Genomic DNA, 20,774 nt, shown 5'->3' with positions numbered 1-20,774 from the left:
TTTGACTGTTCAGTTTTTCAGCATTGTGATAGGATACGAGTGCGCTCAATATATTCTTCCACATTTGCCCCAATCCTCAACATACCCTCTAGCGAAGGGAAAAGGCAAATGCCTGTGTGGCAGAGGCAGTGGGGAGAGACGGGGTAGATCTACTGTGAAACTTAAGCTTCAGGTCCCCAAAAGCAACTTCAATCAACATTGCTTAAATTTTGGGGGTCTAGTAGACCCAATTTGAGCCACATGACTCAAATTGGTTAATTTTTTGTTGCATATATATCGGCTATCTCAAAGTTTGAGAGTCAGTTGGTAGGACAGATAGTGCAAAGATGGAGTGTTGCAGTAAGTGATCAGTTCAAAGAATATTTGCACCTTAGGAAATCCCAGAACACAGAAGAAAACACACTGTGTAAAATGCAATGTGCAGAAGCTCTTCAGCTTAATTTGAGCAACACCTAATTGAAGTGTTCCTCAATATTACTACTGTGCTTAAGCTGTACTTGACAATGCCTATCACGTGCTTTGAAGCAGAAACGAATTTTTCAAAGCTATCCTACATTTTGGCCTACCATGACTGAAGAGCCGTTACGTTCTTCATACATATTGTCTCTTGAAAATGACATTGCAATGAAGCTCTCAGATGATAAAACCACATGTGAATATGTTGCTAGAAAAAATAGTATTTTGTAAAATGTGCTTCATGTTGTATAGGTGTCTAAAATAAAAGATTATATTGACTGTGGTTTTCTATGTTTTATTTCATCATTCTATGATGCATCATGCATGTATTTGTTTCTATTATTATTATTATTATTATTATTATTATTATTATTATTATTATTATTATTATTATTTTCATCCCCTCCATAACTCAAAAACTATAAGGCATAGGAAATTTCTATTCACATCAGTGCCTCGGCATATGAGATAATCCAGTACAGCAATTTTATTCAAAATCTGAGATGTAGTAGTTATTTTTTTATTTTTAAAAAATGTGGTGGTCTGTTGTGAAACAACCCCACTGAAGAAGATAACAGTGGTTACCCAGACCTCGTTGCTGGTTGTGAAGGGACCCCCAAAATGTAGGTCTGCCAATGGAGAGATGAAGTTGAGTAAGTGGGGAGGAAGAGAGCTGTGATTTGACTGGAGGCTGAAAGCATTTGTGGTCCATAGCCTGCCTCTGGGGACTTAATGTGAGGTTGCAGAGCCGCTGCCTTGCAAGAGTGCCTAGTGCTTACATCCACTTATGTGCCTGTAAATAGAACATTGATGTACAGCTAAACTATGTTACAATAGCAGTAATGAGAATGTAACCAAGGGAGAAAACCTTCAAGACCAGTATTGATTAAAACCCAAATTGACACCAATATTGAGGGATAAAAAGCATCGGCTAAGTTGCACAGAGCCCTTTTGGTTTTAAAATAGATCTCCTTCCCTGGTAGAATGAAAGGCATTGCAAACAACCTATTTCCCCCTTCTTCGCACCCTGCTGCATTTGAAGTGGTGGAAGAAAAAGTAGCAAGACTGCATAGTTATCAATCTGTTATAGGGAAGAGTTATGCCTGGGTGAACAGACATATAATTCAAAAGGCATGATCTTTCAAAAGGATCCCCAGTTTATTTATCACCTGCCTTTCTTCAAATGGCACCAAAGTGCCAAGAACTAATTCTAAAATACAGCCTTATAACAAAAAATAAATCCCATAATAACAGTTTAAAACAGTGTATTCCAAGTAATAATAAGGTATCCTTTATAGCAGGTCATCAAAACTTTTCTAGAAAGAAGAGTCTTACATATTTTTTTCTTCTGAAAAGCCTGTATAGAAGTGGTTCTTTGGGGGGGAAATTCCAGGACTCTGGTGTGAGATACTCCAGTTTTCATCCACTGGGCTGGGGTATTTAAAATGTGTAGCTGCTAATTTCAGTTTTGATATAGCTTTGCCATTTTTTATTGTTGTTTTAATTAGCTTTATTAGTAGTAATCTGTCTTGGGTTGCTGTTTTTAGAGAATGATTGGTAGGAAATCCAGGACTGTGCAAACAAAATATAGAACAATAGTAGCGAATAATATCAAATCAGGGGCCATTGCTTTGAAAAAAATATTCTTCTTTGTATGTAGACACCTGTGTTTTCATGTTCTTTTCTTCATATGGGTGGACAAAGACTCCAAATGAATATAGTACTTAAAAGCACTTCAGCAACTCACTAAATGCCATAGACATACATATTTTTCTAACTAACATCCTCCTTGGGTGGGCCTTGTAAAAAGATAAATAAATAAATAAGGATTCTAAATGGTTCCTGATGGAAGGTCATCCCTGTTCTCTCTCACTAATGTACCTGGAGTCAATAATTAGCAATGTTGTGTTGGTTGAAGTAATAATTTATTAAAGTGTGTCTGCCATGAAGAAAGAAATGGAATGATTAGCTTCACTTTTTGATCAATTAAGAGCACTCAGGCCAGTAGCTTTTTGAATCATTCCGAATACCCCAAGGAATCAATTGAGTTGTTAGGAAGTCCACTGAGGGGCATAATGCAGCCAGCTGTTCCTTTATCACATTTATTTTTACAAATGGTTATCATCACTGGATAACCTTTGCCTCGTGATTCATTCAAAATTACCCGAGATACCATCTTATGGAATGACAATACTAATTTCAACGTGTTTCAGTGGTGGCGGTTGAACGTTGTGAATTAATTGAAGATGCAGGAACGAACACTTCTGTAACTCTCTATGAGTAATAAAAATGCAATCAACCCGATCCTCTCAGCTCTGGAGATGGGTAGTGTTATGTATTGAAGTTCTCACCCTGGCCACCAGGAGTATTGTGTATGTAGTTTTCACTCAGGTCCACGTCAGTTATTTTAGGCGGGAAACACTGGGTTGTTGTTGCTACAATGTTGACAGCCAGCTGCCTATAAAAGCAGGCTGGCTGAGCTGTTTGCTGTTCAGTTCTGTCCAGCTTACAAATAAAGAGCTGCTCTGGAGAAATCGCTGTGTCGTCTGCTATGTTCGCCCACAACTTAACAGGTAGAATGGCTGGATCTACAAAGTAATGGTTGGGTGTGCTTTGCCACATGTCCAGCAGCACAATACATTTCCAGCAAAGGCCACAGATGAACACTTTGGGGATGTACATGGACAGATGGTGTGCACACCAAGTAAATTTCAAGGACTTAATGGATGATCCCAAACTGAAAAAATATATATATTTCAAAGGACACCTTTATTTGGAATGGGTTTTAGAATGTAGGAGAAGAATATATTATCCCTCTAAATAGAGTTTTTAAATCTCATACCTGACAGCAAAATATATAAATGCCTAGGAAATTGGCTGCAAAGCCTTCCCTTTCGAACAATTCCAGCTTATGAAATAAGCTAGTTTCCCCTTATTACCTCACAATAAAGAATCAGACAAAAACTTGTAAAGTAGGGTCACAGCAAATGCAGCAGTAAAACAATGCAGGTAAATATAACCAGCATCAGGCTTGTGCCTGAGATGGAGCAAGCCAGCAATATGTGAATTCATTACAGGTCAAAGAAGAGTATGGAGAGAGAGAGAGACAGGAAGGAGAAGGGGTGATATCTCTTGTTTCTTCCTGCCATTGGAATCAGGGGAAATGTCACCACACAGAGTTTCCTCTCCACCAGTTACATTCCTGTGGTCTAAGTCTGCCTGTCTAGAAATTTACAGCTCTGTGGTCATTTGCCCCTAAACTTACTAACTATCAAGAATATGCATTTATTGAATTTGATTGCAATCTCCCACAATTTCTCCTCTGGTCACCCATTATCTGCTGTGTGCCATTTTGTCTTGTGAATTGTTGGTGTTGCTAACATAAAACATAAGCTTGCTGTTGTGAAATTGGCAAAGAGCTTGTCATCTTGCAGTACCAAATGAACATCAAAGAAAAGAGCTTATTATCTTGGTTGTGAAAGCTCTGCACTCCCTCTGTCTACCTGATTGATATTCTGGGAATCCCCGTGATGGGGTGAGCTCCTATTACTCTGTCCCAGCTTATGTCAACCTAGCAATACGAAAGCATGCCAGTGCAAGCAGATAAATAGGTACCACTCCAGCGAGAAGGTAAATGGCGTTTCCGTGCGCTCTGGTTTCCATCACGGTGTTCCGTTGCGCCAGAAGCAGTTTAGTCATGCTGGCCACATGACCCGGAATGCTGTCTGTGGACAAATGCCCGCTTCCTCTGCGTGAAAGCAAGATTTGCTCCACACACCATAGTCACCTTTGACTGGACTTAACCATCCAGGGGTTACCTTTACCTATTCTGGGAATATCAGTTTAGTTCCACACTGACACATGTTTTTGGTAGATGTGGCTCTGGGATGGATGTGCTCGCCTTTGGATGTGATTATTACTCTCTGAGATCACTCTCAGGGACCTTCCCCTCTCCTATGTAACTCAAAGGCCCTACAGCACATCTATTTACAGTATGACTCATAAAGTGTATTATGCCATGTCTGCCCAATAGGCAAGAGAGGGCAAATGAAGTGAAATGAGATGGGATGAAGACGATTCAAGTTTATCGAGTGTTTACATCATAGAACTGTTTTATATTGAGAGAAGGATGCCACATTCATAAATCTGTTTCCATGTTTCGAAACCTTTATTGATAAGCCAATACACATTTAATAGCGGCAACATACACAAACATCCCACTTTATAGCTAAGGCTACTTTCTCCTCTCATTTTCTGTTCAATGGCATATAATAGCCTGAGCACACTGTTCTGATAATGGCCAACACTGCAGGAATCAAATAGTCCATTATGACCATATACGCTGATTATCTATGTGTAACATACCGGTACTTGATATTACAAGGTATTTATTTATGAATGAGCCATTCCATCCTCATGCTCTTATCTTATCCATTCTTCCTTCATGATAATGTACCACATATTATAGAGAGCAACTGAAAAGAAACGTCTCCTCGATCATCCATCTACTCTCCTAATTACTTTTTTGGAAACAGCATTTTTTTAAAAAAATGTGGGATGTTAAAATGTGGGCTTTTGGTTACAATGAACTGTCACAATGATTCCAGGGGATGGAAAGATATTGGAAAAATCACTTTAATGCAGATGGACTGGCTAACTTATATACAGTGAACACATAATAACTGCTAGAATTACTACTTATCAGTACTACGTCATCAAAAACGATGCAGAAGAAAAAGCAAATGACACCAAATATTTCAGAACATATTTTTGCCTTTTCAGCTTGTTAAATATGAGATATCATAGTCAGTCAGATATTATGACCTATTGTGATGTTGTATGATCTGTTGTCAATACCTCATAAAGGCATACTTGATTCACTAAACAGTCACTGGTAACACTGATGCCCAGGTTTGGGTTCCACATGCCTTAAAACTCCTATTTCATTTTTCCCAAACCTGGTGCTCTCTAAGTGTTGTTGGACTACAATTCCCATCCCTAACCACTGGCTATGTTGGCTGTGGTTGATGAGAGTTGCAGTCCAAAACATATGGAGCTTGACAAAATCAGACATATAACATCAATGTTCTGTGGGCTTCATTGGTTGCTAGTTTGAATTCAAAGTGCTGGTACTTATTTTTAAAGCCTTTTATAGGCTGTGTGTCCCTAGACTGGGATAAATAACAGAGAGTCTTCTTCTCCAATGTGCGACATTCCCACAAACACACATAGGCCTGCTTTGTATGCCACTTCAAACCACAATTAAGCTTAACTATGGTTTAAAGGATAAAGGAGCTGGTGCACATTGGCTAAAATAATGGGTGATTTATGCCAACCCCATTATTTAGCTCAGAGCTAAAATGTGGTTTGGGTTAGCATTGTGTCTCTTTCCAGATAAACCATGAGCTCTAACCAAGATTTGTTCTTGACTTATTGTGTGTAGTTTGTTTGAGGAAAACAAACCATGAGTTCAGGCTTGGGCATAACGCTAAGCTAAACCATAGCTTAGCTGCTGGGAGCAGGAGGAATGAGGAAAGAGTGAAGCAGCTGCAATTTTAGCCCTGTGCACAGTGAAGCCTAACTGTGGTTTAAAGTGACATGGAAATGAGCCCACAATGAAATCTGGTAGCACCTGATACCCAGTACTGCAAAATCAGTAACGGTCAAAAGGGCTTTTTTCTGACTATGGAGCCACATCTCACAAGAAATTCACCAGATACATTAGCTCAGTCAGTTCAAACAGACCTTTAAATGTATTTATTTTTTGTTCAGATTAGCTTTTGGCTGTTGAATACGCCAGCAAGAACTGCAATTACTGCTTGCCACTCCTGTTTGAGAATCTAATTTGATTATATTCCTTTTATTGATGCACGGAGGTTACTTTAATTATTGCATTGTTCCCCACCCCAGGAATATGAAATTGTTATTTGATTAACTTTCTTCTTTATTTAATTGTTGTATTGATGTATTGTTATCTTGATGATTATATTGTTCCCCACCTTGGGAATATGAAAGTAGATAGATAGATTAGATAGATATGTGGCTTTAGAAACAATACAAATGAAGCCCTATTTCCCCTTCCTTCCCTAGAGACTCTCTTGCTTGTAACAGATTAACAATCCTAATATAAAAGCTATTCTAGTAATAAAGAAGAAGCCTTAACAACAGGGCAGTCCTACGCCTACTCAGAATTGAATACTGCTGCGTTCAGTTGTACTTCCAGTAAAGATTGTTTGGCAGCCAAGGACTGCCATTCTGTATACCCTTCATCTGGGAGTAAATCCAATTAAACGCACTAAGGGCTCATCCATACCTCCATTTGTTCTGCTGCTTTCCCCCCGGGGAAACCAGAGGTTTAATCCTGAATCGGACCAAATGGCCATCAGGTTTTCCACATATTGCTGTTTGTTCCAATTCAGCAGTAAAGCACTGGTTTTTCAGGGGAAAGCTGCAGGGCCAATGTAAAAGGAGCAAGGTATGCGGAAGTAAGTTTCAGAATATTGGTGGGAGTGGTGCCAAAGAGCTGTTTGTAAAGAATTCCATGTAGAAGCTTCATGGCCTGTGTAATCACTTCCTAGATTACTGGTTTTTGGTAGGGTTCTGTGTCTTGGCCGCATTGTGTCTGTCCATAAAATGGAAGGGGCAACATTGCTTCAGATGCATCTGGCAGATTCAGCAGAGATCACATTTCGGCATTATTGGGGGATAATTCACATCCATCATTTAATTTTATGAAACAGTAGTATTTATAGAAACTATGGAGAGAGAAAAAGAAAGAAAGAATGATCTCCCATACTTATCTTTCATAAGTTCAGGATGGAGCAGGAACTCAAACTTTGGGGCTTCATCATAGTTGAGCAATATATAGAATATAAATCGACTGTGTGCTCCCCACCTTTTGCAGTATTGTATTTTATGTTAATTTAAATGTTTTGATTATGGCTTTTAATTGACATTTTTCTTGATGTTTTATTTAATGGCTTTTTTAACTTGAGACCACCACCCTGGGAATGGTGGCGAATAACTTCAGTAATAAACAAACAAGCAAAACCCAGCAGGAGAATCTAAAAATATATTTTGTGTTTCTTATGAAAGAGACCAAAGTGTCTTGAGACTGATCCTGCCTCATCTAAGAATCAGGGAACAAATACCCTGCCTTACACTACATCAGGCAATATTGTTTATACTGACTTGGAGAACCTGCCAAGGTCTTCAGAGAGGGGGTGTTCTTAGCCCTATCTGGAGATAGGGCTAAGAACTGGGGACTGAACCTGGGACCTTATGCATTCCAGGCAGATGACCTGCCACTGAGCTGTGGCCTTCCCTGCCAATTGGGATAAACAGTTCTGGACCACATGAACCAACAATCTGACAAAGTAAGAGGCAGCTTGATATGTTTCTTATATACTCTACAGCTTTCTTTGTTGTTCAAGTTCTCTCTTTCCAAAGTGAGTTATCTGGGTACAAGGGAACTGTGAACAATATTAAAGATTAGAGCCAAGAGCATGGCAAGCCCATATTCAAAGCTTGTACTACAAAAATTCTCACTGTGGTGCATGAGATCTTGACATCAGCATCACAGTAGCACAACAGCTGGGTAATTGGGGATAACTCACTAGGCAATAGCGCTGCCAGGAAGGAACCAGAGTCAGCAACCTTGAATGAATCAATCAGGGAGCAAGCTTGAGTCAGCAAAGTGAAGCCATTGCCAACAAAACAAAAAGGCAAGTGCCACCTCGGAATGAATGCATTAGCAGAAATGCTGCATCCAAGGCGCAGAAAATAGCAACACGAATCTGCTTGGCTCTGGGTAAGCCTTAACAGGAACATACTGGGAAGCTTTTAGAGGACAGCAGTTTTTATACAGCTAAAAACATTTCAACTGTTAAAGGCCGAAATGATGTGTCAAGGGTGTGAATGTGTTTTAGTTAAAAATAGCAGCTGTGGTGCAATCAGGATTTGGACCATGGCATGCAGGGAGTGGAATTTTAACCCTTCACGTGGTGCCACACTCTTGACACACACAGAGATGGTGAAGTTGCCATTGGCATGAATAGCTACTTCCCTCCCAGGGACAGACTGCAGCTTCATGAGAGGGGCACAGTTTTCATGTGGAATTGCAGCATGGGGGGAAATGGTTCAACCCACTTCCCATGTACCACATTCCTAATACTGACCCCCCCTTAGCTGTTATTTCAAAAAACAAAAGGCAGACTTAGTAAAAACATTGGACGTATCATCTAGTTTAGCCCTCCGTTGCAATCCTCTGCATACCCTTTGATCCTTTTCTCATTAGTTCAATGACCAGAGGCTTGGCTACCTAACTGGACACATGGGCTGTTTAATGTACAGGTAGAGAGTCTTTTGAGGGTTGCATTCTTCAGAAGTCACACGCCAGTATTGAGTAGGGGCCAGAGCTAAAAGAGGACTAAGCCATGAATATGACCGTTACATTTATACAATAGGCTACATTCCAGCCACACAAAAGTCAGTGTTTTCTGCACTCCCATACCTCTCACCCATCCATCCAGTCTAGCAAGATGCAAGAGGCACCATCTCAGCTCAAGGGCACATGGCAGCCAGCTATTCCATGTGCGTCATTTTATAGCATACTGTATTTTCAAATCACTACAATTGAGCACCAAGCACTTGTGCAGCCAAGATCCTATTCAGGAAGTACAATTGATGTTAAGTGTGTGGGCATTTACTTATGCGCCTATAGAGAAAGTCAAACAAGTTCACAGACAAACCCAGCAACTTTATTTCCTGAGCAATGCTGGGCTTTTATGTAACAGGATAAAGTGAGCACTGCGGGACTTGGAGAGAGAGAGAGAGATTACCAATATTTGGAAAGCCTACAAAAAAGACTGAGGTGTTCTGGCTGTGAGATGGAATTAAATAACCTCTAGTGAAATGTCTGTCTCCCTGCCTTCCTCTCCATTTCTGGAAAATAAGAACATACTAATTGATGTTCTGGGTGAGACCAGAGGACAATTTAACCTCATGCATCAGAAAAACTTGGAAACAGCATGATGGAGACCAGCAATGGCAGTTATTCTCTGCCAGTATCTGGTAGGTGAACCTATCACTGGTATCCTCCATTAGCTTGTCCAATCCTTTTGAAGGAATTAGACAATACAATATATGTCTTGTGCCCATCTAGTACAGTTGCAGAAGAGAGCAGGGCTTCTGTACCTGTAATAGCTAAAATTCCCTCTACAGGTGCAGAAGCCCTCTTTCATCATCATCATCATCATTATTATTATTATTTATTTATTTATTTATTTATTTATTTATTTATTTATTTTATTTACAGCATTTATAGCCTTTTTTCCCCTCCGGGCAGCTCAGGCTGACATATGTGGTTCTCCTGCTCTTCATTTAATCCCCATAACAAACCTGTGAATATTGGGAATATTGGGTTAAGATGAGAGGTATTGACTGACCCAATGTCACCCAGGGCAGATCTACATTCATGATTTATAACGTTAAAAATGTGTTATTGAAATGTGACACCAGAGGGCGCTGCAAGAGCAGTGAGCCACTGGCAACGGGAAACTACATTAAACATTATAGAACGTTATATTTAATAATGTTTAAAAGATTGATGTAGAACCAACCCATGAGTTTCAGGGCCAAGTGAGGATTTACACTCTGCTCTGCCAGGTCTAAACCTAATATTCCAACCACTGCAGCACACTGTCTGACAAAGTGCACCACCTGAAGATCCATTTCATTTTATCCTGGTCGGTGTTACTGTTTACAGAGATGTAGGAAGGAGCGCCTCAAAAATACAGTGGTACCTCGGGTTAAGAACTTAATTCGTTCCAGATGTCCGTTCTTAACCTGAAACTGTTCTTAACCTGAGGTACCACTTTAGCTAATGGGGCCTCCCGCTGCCGCCACACAATTTCTGTTCTCATCCTGAAGCAAAGTTCTTAACCCGAGGTACTATTTCTGGGTTAGTGGAGTCTGTAACCTGAAGCGTCTGTAACCAGAAGCATCTGTAACCCGAGGTACTACTGTACAGCAAATTATGATACTTCTAATCTGTCTCTTCTTGCTCTGTTTTCCTAAGCAAGAAGGCTCCAATTGTTTAGTCTTCCTGAAGAAAAATATTCCGTTTCCTGTGCTTTCCTCTGCTACCCTGTGGCAACTTTTCTGATGCAGCACAATCAGAGAGTAGTCTGCACAGTGGGAACAACAGGTTTCCATCACAGAAATATATTAGCTGTCTGAGGTTGCAGTCCTAACTACACTTATGTGGAAGTGAGTCCCACTGAATTCAACAGGACTTACTTCTGAGTAGGCATGATTAGGATTGCCCTGTACAGTCAATCCCTTTCTTAGCAATTTGCAACACTATTTTATGCATAGCTTCTCATAAGTTCAATGGGCTGTCCTCCAAGGTTAAGTGTGCATAGATTTCAGCTTGAATTATTCTTTCTCACTGCTCTTGCACATTCAGTTGCTATCTTTGGTGAATTTCCCATGAGATCTTTTTCCTTGGGGTAAAAGCCCCCATTAGATGTACGTATATTTTTTTGTTTATATTTACTTCTTTGTTGCACAATTGTATATAATTTTGCTCTTCGGTTGGCCCATTGCCCAGCTTGGAGAGAGCTATCTGAACAATCACTAATAATTTCTCTTTGAATGTGCAAGCTGTTTTACAGTTTTCATTTTGTTTGTGCTCTCACAACGACACTGCGAGGCTGGTTATTTACATCCCTATTTTTAATTTTTACAAACAAAGAACAGATGCTGAGAGATAGCAAGTTGTCCGAGATCACCCAGCAAGTCTGTAGCTAAAATGTGCTTTGCATTCAAACCCATTCAGAATGTTAGCCCTTCTTGGCTTTGGGTAACAACAATACAGGACCAGTGAAGTTGCTGAGGCAAGGGAAAAGAAGTGAACCATACTTGGGTAATAACAACATTACAGGCTCTGCAGATGCCAGTTGTCAACTCCCTTGTGATGCTGGAGAAACGTTTAGTGCATGATAAGGAGTAGCAATGGTTGTTGTTTTTTTAATATTTTAGTGTGATGGGCTTCAGTGCATAACAGCCTGCAAATCTAAATAACAAGGAGAAGGAGAAGCCTGTGTTACGGCAGTAAATTCCATAGATTAAATTATTCATTGTGTAAAGAAGGTACCTCACACACTGAATAATTAAATGCGTGGAATTCACTGGCACAAGTCATTGAGGTGGTCTCTGGCTTAGGTCATCTTTAAGAGGGCATTAGGCAAAATTTGAGGAGGAGCTATATCTCTATGGCTAACTATCAGCCAGTATAGAGGGAGGGAATGGATGGAGGGAGAGAGGGAGAGGGAGAGAGAACAACAACTTCTGGCTCCCCCTGTGCTGTCATCAGCCACTTGTTTGCGTTCTGCCTCTGGGCTCTGTGAGGGAGAGAGCAAATGAGTAGCCAAGAACTGCCATGGTCTTCCTCACATTGCCACCTCCCATTGTCCCAAGCTCACTCAGGCCCTCTGGTACTTTTCATTAGTAATGGTTTTAGTCTCCTTTAGTTTGTTACACAATGCTTCCCCAATGCTACCATATTATCACTGGCAGAGGAAGAGGAGTGCAGGGGGAGCGCACCACCCCTGGCAGCACAATCCCAGTAGGGTGCCATTGTGGCTGCCCCCCCCCCCCACGCTGGTTGCCACACCCCTGTAGATGGTGCGCCATGCCCCAGGACGTGTGCCAGCCCCACCCCCACCTGCTGGCCGGTGAAGCTCCGCCACTACATATTATTACTGTCTGGAAGGGATATAACACAACAAAAACAAGAAAAAAAAATAAGCCAGAACATTTGAGGTATAATAAGCCATGAGATTTCAGCAGGAAGTTATGGGGAAAGCACTGATTGGAACTGAAGCCGTGTGACCACCTCAAAACTTTTATTTGAAATAAATTGAAATACTATTTAATATACATGGCTGAGTCACACATGCAGCCACACATGTGCAGCAGCTGAATGTGTGAACCAACTCTATTGAAAAAAGCGCCACAGAGGGGGATTCAACCAATCGGTATCATCAGCAGAAGCCATGCAAAAGGATTTTCGCTTGTGCAACAATACTTCTCCCTCTCCTACCCCACATGCCCCCAGAATTGGCTCAGCGGGGTGGTTAAGAGTGCCCCTGGAACTGCCCATGAGCGGAGCAGAGGGGATCTTGTTTTGCTTGGCAAGCTGATATGGTTGCCATTGTGAAACTATCAACATAGTGCTAGGTTTGAGGCAGCTTTGGGTGACAGTGGTGTTTGAGTCACACAAGCAAACTGACCCTGGACATTGAATTTTACATGCATCTGGTAGCCATCCTTTGTGTAGCTACAGAGTTCTGGCCATAACTCAGTGGTAGAGCACCTGCTCAGCGTACAGAAGGTTGCAGGTTCAATCCCCTGCATCTCCAGGTGGAGTTGGGAGAGATGTGTTGAAATTCTGGAGAGCTATTGCCAAGTCATTGTGGACAGTATTGAGCTAATGATCTGACTTTGTGAGAGGCACGCACGCATATGAATAACTGGAGAGAAAGGCTGCTGGGCTGTTGACAGCTAAGTTACCAGAGCTCCATTTACCTCCATGGGATTTAAGCAACCTAACTCTGAAGAGGATTGAGGCTAAGGATCTCACATGCTGCTCATAGAAACTCTGCCCTGTTTTCTTTGCAGTGTGAAAAATGTGTGTGCTGGAGGGAGGAAGTGCGGTCTTTTATTAGGAAATAACCACTGACACCTGCTTTCTCGAAGACAACAACAATGCTGCTTCTTGTTTGTACATACTGCCATCATTATTCCCCAGCTGGTGCGTTTGATTTATGACTCTTAATATCTTTGAAGTAATGCTTGTGGTAATTGCAGTTACACTATTGATTTTTGACAAAGCCATTTTATTCCATATGAAACCATTGCTTTTGAATCAATGGCTCACACGCTACTAGTTCAGTTGTAATAATGTGGGCATTCTGGTAACCCGTAGCTTGAGATTTTTTTTGTCAACAACTCTTGTTTATCATGCTGCAGCTTTAAAGGCCTGAAGAAACTGCTAAATATAGGCACTGGATGTTCACCAATTCGTCAGGCACCGTCCCAGCAGCCTCATATATTTTATGCAGAACAAAACATCCTTAATTAAGTCTTGCTGTGAAAAGTGGGGGGATTGCTTGCTTCCTAGGGAAGTTTGCATGAAAGATTATTAAGCTTTCCAAAAAAGAAAAGTGAGACATACATACTGCTTCTTTCTTTCTTTCTTTCTTTCTTTCTTTCTTTCTTTCTTTCTTTCTTTCTTTCATGAAGAAGGCATAGAAAGCACCAAAGGGGAAATCCTCATTATACTAACACAGGGAAATGGCTGGCAAAAGTTTTTAATAGGGTATGTTTTCCCAGTAGACACAATGAAGTTAAAAGTAATGTACATTCCACCACAACTCCCAAATCACACTTGCATGAAATTTAAAGGTTTTCGGTAACATTCTTATTTACTGTTCAGAAGCCTAAATTCTTTGCCAGAGATTAGTGGTACTCAGCAAACTTTAAAAGGGGAATAAACAATGAGGAGACAAACCTATGACTCAGCTAGTATGGTAAAGACTCCGCTAACCCAGAAATAGTGCTTCAGGTTAAGAACTTTGCTTCAGGATGAGAATGGAAAACGTGCTCCGGCAGCGCGGCGGCTGCAGCAGGAGGCCCCATTAGCTAAAGTGGTGCTTCAGGGTAAGAACCGTTTCAGGTTAAGAACGGACCTCTGGAACAAATTAAGTACTTAACCCGAGGTACCACTGTACGATATAACACTGTGACACCAGATGGCGCTGCACAGTCCCTCTTTCCCTACTGGATTTCCCTGTATGAGTTTACAACGTGCTTAACTGAATTGCTTCTTTGACATGTCTAGATCCAGCCAACACTCCTCCAGCCTATACTCTCCTTCCAGTTTATGACTTGTTAGTGTTAAAATGTTGTAGCATCCCCCATGATTCTTTACATTCTGATGTGACAACCCAGTGTAAACAGCAAGTGAGAGAAAAGCTGGAATGGATAGCTTTGTGAGTGAGAGAGAGGTAGGGGGAGGGACTGGTGGGAGGGTTGCATTTGGGGGGGGAACACATAGGTTAGTTTGCACTTTTGCCCAAGTTTACTTTAGGATTTCTTAACAACAGCCTTAATAATTTCCTGCAGCATAAGATTTTTATTATTATTGGACATGGCCTTTCACAACAACTTTGTAAGGTGAATGCTTCGTTAAATGTTCTTCACTCCTTCATGTCGCAGGATATTTTGGCAGCAATGGCAGGAGTTGACTCAAAGCAATTGGATTTCCCAAGAAATGCCAAAAAAATGCAAACTTTAAAAGCATCAGGTTTCCCCTCTCTGAAGTAATCTTGCTATTACTTTGGGGGGAAATTCTCCTAAACTTACACTTGGGCACAATGCCTGCTTTGTTCAGATATAGATTCCCATATTTTTACTTAAACCTGTGGACCTAGTATTTCTTCTTCCTATCATCCATAACTGCCAATATATCATATATCATACAATGTCACTTTCTGTTTTCCTTGTACCAGTAATTCTTCAAATCCAATTTCCTTCTCTCTCAATTTACTTTGAATTAAGTTTCTTAATTGGAAATATCAATATAAATTTCTTATTACCCCTTCTCTCAATTATTGATAGGTACAAATATACTCCTTAATCAATTGCTTTAATCTTACCAACCCTCCTTGCTGCCAATCTTCTCCAAAATTCATTGCCAATACAGTATTTCTGACTCTCATATTCAAGTTATCCTCAATCTCAAACTTCTTCTGAATTGTTTTCATGAGTGGCCCAAAATTATTTGAAATTATTTGTTATAAGGTGTTGCTTTCCATTGACTTCCAAATGTCTTCTGAATTTTGAGACAACCCTCCCCAAAACTCCATTCTACATCCTCTTTCCCAAATTACTCTCTTAACTTGTTTCAATTAGTTTATTGGCTCCAAAGTTGTTAACATTGTAACTTCCACATTATACCATTATTTTAATTTCTTCTTCCTCTAACCTTCCCTGTCTCCCTCTTTATTAGCTTTCACGAGGAACTTTAAAACATTCCCATTTTCCCAAGCATTTGATGGCTGAAAGTTTCTATTCCTGGCATCCTTGAAATTATTTGCTGTGAGAGTATGTGATTGCTTTTATTTCATTTTTATTATGTTGTTTTAAGGCTGATGTGTTTGCTGTCCTAGGCAAGGAGGGAGAGCAGGATATGGACTTAACAAATAACTAATATGATTTTCTTTCAGTCCTCCTTTCTGAGTTGGTTAAACCTTTGCTTGCTGATTCTTAATTTTATAGCTCTCTATTCTCCCCTTATCTCACTTCTCCCCCTCCCCCAGTAATTTTACTTCCTTTTTTCACTAAATAATTTTTGTCATTAATAACACCCTCATAAAAGCCTTAAAAGTCTCGGAAACTATAAATGTTTTCTGGGGTAATTTTTATTAGGGAAAAAATGCTTTATTTCTGCCTAAAGACTATTAATTATATATTCATTCCAGAAGAATCACTGATCCATCCCATAAATTTATATCCTCTCTCAACCATGTGTACTACTAGCCTTGGTCAGATACCATTCTGATTAGTATCTAACATTCTTTCATACACCACCTTGAGATCTTTTGAAAAAGGGCAGTACAGTCATACCTCGGCTCCCGAATGCCTTGGGAGTCGAACGTTCCAGCTCCTGAAGGATCGAAAACCGGAAGTGAGTGTTCCGGTTTTCAAACATTCTTTTGGAAGCCAAACGTCCAACGCGGCTTCCAGGGCCTCCGATTGGCCGCAGGAGCTTCCTGCGGCCAATCGGAAGCCGTGCTTTGGATGTTTCAGAAGTCAAACCGACTTCCGGAATGGGTTCTGTTCAGCTTCAAATGTATATAAATAGAAATAACAACAGCAACATTCTTGATAATTTCTGGTGTTGCCAGAAAAGGGCAAATTCAAGAGTATGCTTAATGAACTTGTGAAAAATATGCAATCCCTCCTTTTTTGATAATAAATTCTCCAACGATCCTTTAATTGCAAATCCTCCAATACTCCTAAGAAGGAGAGTGAATGTCTCACCTGCTTTCTGAGCCGTCCATTTTGTCATGAATGACATTGTTAAAGTCCCCTCCTAACCATATTTGTTCTGTTTCCAACTCATATAATAGGTGGGGTTTTTTTGTAAATCCTGTTCCTTTTTTGATTTTTTTAAAGGAATTGAGTTTTCCTTAGCGGGGCAAATAGCAGATTGGATGGGATAAATCTAGATCAGAAAAAAGAATAGTGGCCCCAATTCAAGCCGCTTGCTGAGGTTTTTTTTTTAAAGAAAATAAACAGACCTCCCTTGTCTCATCAAATTTGGCTAAGCATGCTTAAGATTTAGAAATGTGTAAATGTTGTGGAGGTAGGGAGGGGAAATGATTAACAAAATCAATCCTCCTGGCAAACTGGGAATATCCCCTCAAGCAGTTTAGGACATTCTACACCAGGCTTCCTCAACCTCTGCCCTCCAGATGTTTTGAGGCTACAATTCCCATCATCCCTGACCACTGGTCCTGCTAGCTAGGGAGCATGGGAGTTGTAGGCCAAAAACATCTGGAGGGCCGGGGATGAGGAAGCCTGTTCTACACCTTTCCTCAGCAGCGTTTCTTTTTCTTTGAGAAAAATAAGTGGCTCACGTAAACATAAACTAAGCTTTAATAATAAAGAAAACTCTAACAAAATAACACAGTGAGAGAAACTAAATACAAAAAACTGGAGGCAAGTCTGAGGCGAGAAAATAAGAAGAGGCAGTTGGTCCCTCTTAACTGAAACTTAACGGAACACACTGAATGGAGGGGCTGATTCCGGAGCCGCACACACAAGCCCCGCCCACCAGATGCCAGGCATTCTACTGATCAAATGAGGCCCCGGTGTTTTTATTACAGTATGAACAGTTCAAACAAATGGGTGGAACGAAGTTTGTTGATGTAACACACACACACACAAAGGTTGAGCAACATACAGAAACAAAACATGGAGACCCAAGTCTCCATTACTTGCCCTCAAAACAAAATTGCAGGGTATGCATGACATTCAGGAGACTGAGCTGGTTTGAATCCCACCCACCCATATCGCCACCGCATCCCTCAAGCCTCCATTTCTCAGTGTGCTTTTCCCCATTGGCCAGCAAAGGCCTGATAGTGTTTGAGAGCTAGTGACTCCCCACTTACTAAATCAGAAACAGCGAGGGCATCCAGCTATGACCACAGGGAGGCTATTACTTAAATCTGCTCTTTCTATAGAAAGACTTCACCAGCCTCATTGTTTCGATGATGTTTTATTTCTTTGTTATATAGGCCAAACAAGGCCAGTTAGCACAGAAAGTATTTTTTCAAAAACCAAACCACACAGTAGCAGAAGGTAGAAAAGTAGATGTACGGCTCTTAAAAGCCTATTAAAATTCACTTTATTGAAGTCAACTGCTATTAAAATAATGTATGCACGTGAAAATGCACAAAACAATCAACATGCATATAACTTCACAAACTCTTCTAGTTAATATGATTTCTCTTGTGCGGTTCCTTCTTTTACAGAGGTAAATCCATACTATTATCCTTTAAGCATACCATGGTTTTTTTCAGGTGATGAGTGTCTTCCCCTGTCCTCCCCCTAACTCAATGAATTTATCTGACTCTATTTTAAAGCCACCCATGGGGGTGGCCATCACTGCCTTTTGTGGGAGCAAGTTCCATAGTTTAACTATGCACTGTGTGAAGAAGTACCATATTTTTTGCTCTATAAGACTCACTTTTTCCCTCCTAAAAAGTAAGGGGAAATGTGTGTGTGTCTTATGGAGCGAATGCAGGCTGTGCAGCTATCCCAGAAGCCAGAACAGCAAGAGGGATCGCTGCTTTCGCTGTGCAGCGATCCCTCTTGTTCTGGCTTCTGAGATTCAGAATATATTTTTTTCTTGCTTTCCTCCTCCAAAAACTAGGTGCGTCTTATGGTCTGGTGCGTCTTATAGAGCGAAAAATACGGTACTTTCTTTTATCTCCCTGCAATCCTCCAACAATCCGCTTCATTGGATGTCCACGAGTTCCAGCGTTAACGAGAAAGGGAGAAAAAGCATCTCTCTGTCCACTTATGCCATGCATGATTTCATGCACCTCTGCCATGCGCCCTCTTGCTCACCTACTCTCTAAGCTACAAAATCCTGCAATCTTTCGTTGCATAGGCGCCGACTCCATGGGGCCTGAGGGGGCCCGAGCCCCCTCAAAAATTCGTTAGGGGGGGCTCTGCCCCCCCAATAATTTAAGAAAATTATTACCGTAAATTTCGCTCTATAACACGCAGATTTTTTTCTCCTAAAAAGTAAGGGGAAATGTCTGTGCGTGTTATTGAGCGAATGTGTGGTCCCTGGAGCTGACTCGCCGGAGCGCAGGGGCAAAAATAGGCAAAAATCAGGCAAAAATTAGATCGGGCGGAGGGCGGAGGGAAGGCGGAAGCTGCTGCTTTCCTGCATTCTGCCTCAGGGTCTTACTGCCCACCCGCTTCTGTTGCTGCGTTTGCTCAAACTCAACAAAGAGCAGGGAATCCCCTGCCCTCCTGACAAGCAGAGGGTTAAGGAAAGGATCGAGTCCTTCCTTCTAATTCTTTCCTAGTCACACTGCATGCAGGCTCCAGCCCACCACCTCCTCCTCTCCATGCTCTAGGGACTCGCAGGCAGCCGAAAAACAGGTGGGAGAGAGAGAAAGGGCTGGCTTGGGGGGGGACTTTTGCCTTCCTTTCCTCCCCCCCACCCCGTTAAACTCCTCCACTGCATTCTTAGCCAGCTGCTTCTCCGCACACCCCTCTTGTGCTTCTTGTCCCTTCTGTGTTTTTCCTTCCCTCCCCATTTAAAACGTGGTGACAAAGCACAGATCCACATGGATCCTCAGGATTTTTGCATTGGATCACCCCAAATTCACCATCAGATCACATTACATGTCCATGGCTACAGTCTGTACCAAAAAAATCACGCACCCACTGTTGCCTGGGGCTGCAATGGTGCAAAAACGTGGTTACAAAGCATGGATCCACAGGATCTTTGCACTGGGTCACCCCAAATTCACCATCAGATAACATAGCATGTCCATGGCTACAGCCTGCACCAAAAAAATCACACACCCACTGTTGCCTAGGGTCACAGTGGTGCAAAAACGTGGTTACAAAGCACGGATCCACATGGATCCTCAGGATTTTTGCATTGGGCTACTCCAAACTCACTGTCAGATATTAAAAATCATGCACCCACTGTTGCCTAGGGTCACAGTGGTGCAAAAACGTGGTTACAAAGCACGGATCCACATGGATCCTCAGGATCTTTGCATTGGGTCACCCCAAATTCACCATCAGATCACATAGCATGTCCATGGCTACATCTTGTACCAAAAAAATCACGCACCCACTGTTGCCTAGGGTCACAGTGGTGCAAAAACGTGGTTACAAAGCATGGATCCACATGGATCCTCAGGATTTTTGCATTGGGCTACTCCAAACTCACTGTCAGATATTAAAAATCTTTATAAAATAGAGAATTAAATACATACAGAATGTTAATTTTTCAGTTTCGAAATATTAGTACTAGTTTAGTACTGTATTTCTATATTACTATAGTACTGTATTAGTTATTTTCAAATACTTAAATATTTTTAGGGTGTAAGACCCAATTAAAGCCCGTTATTTACATACAGTATTACAGTATTTACATACAGTATTAGGCATACTGTATTAACTTTATTAACTGTATTAAAGCATTAACTTTGAGATATTATTTTTATTTAATGAACCCTCAGCCTTATTCAAAGTAAGCTTAAATTAGCTATTTCACTTATTAATCAAAGTGCTATTACTGTGCGACAGCAATATTTTATGTTTTATTCTTTTAATGATAGTTTAGGATTTATTTCAGTCTTTTCAGAGCTATATATTCACTGCTCTGTAATAGTCTATAAGCATAATTGTTACTGTAAATTAAATTAGCTTTTTACGAAAATACCGTGCGTGTTTATGTTTTGTTTCTTTTTTCAAAGCCAAAAAGTGTTTCAGGCTTGTCGAGTTTCCCGGAGTGTGGAGTTATAGAGAGTCGAGTTTTCGGGGTTCTAATGTTGATCATATGACTCTAAAATACTTTTTAAAAACTTTAAAACTCACTAATTTTCATCTAAAATTTAGAAAACTTCCCGGGGCAGGACCCCGGTATGGGCCCCCCCAATATTTTTTATAAGTCGGCGCCCCTGTTTCGTCGCAGGGGACTTGAGTGTTTT

General features: G+C 40.9%; 1 protein-coding gene across 2 annotated transcripts in view; it reads left to right on the top strand.

The window, feature by feature from the left end:
* B3GAT2 (beta-1,3-glucuronyltransferase 2) overlaps nucleotides 1-20,774 on the top strand; it is a 154,575-nt gene that overhangs the window by 88,544 nt on the left and 45,257 nt on the right. The window contains exon 1 of one of the 2 annotated variants that reach the window (XM_083730746.1): nucleotides 13,167-13,273. The exons of the other annotated variant lie outside the window; for it this stretch is intronic. The gene's annotated coding sequence lies outside the window, so the exon portion shown is untranslated. Of the gene's footprint in view, nucleotides 1-13,166; nucleotides 13,274-20,774 lie in introns of those variants that run through there. 2 annotated transcript variants of the gene reach the window in all.

This window comes from Podarcis gaigeae, assembly GCF_964106915.1.
Source record: "Podarcis gaigeae genome assembly, chromosome: 3".
NCBI lineage: Eukaryota > Metazoa > Chordata > Lepidosauria > Squamata > Lacertidae > Podarcis > Podarcis gaigeae.
The sequence above is the reverse complement of the archived record's forward strand: the minus strand, read 5'-3'. Positions and strand labels throughout refer to the sequence as shown.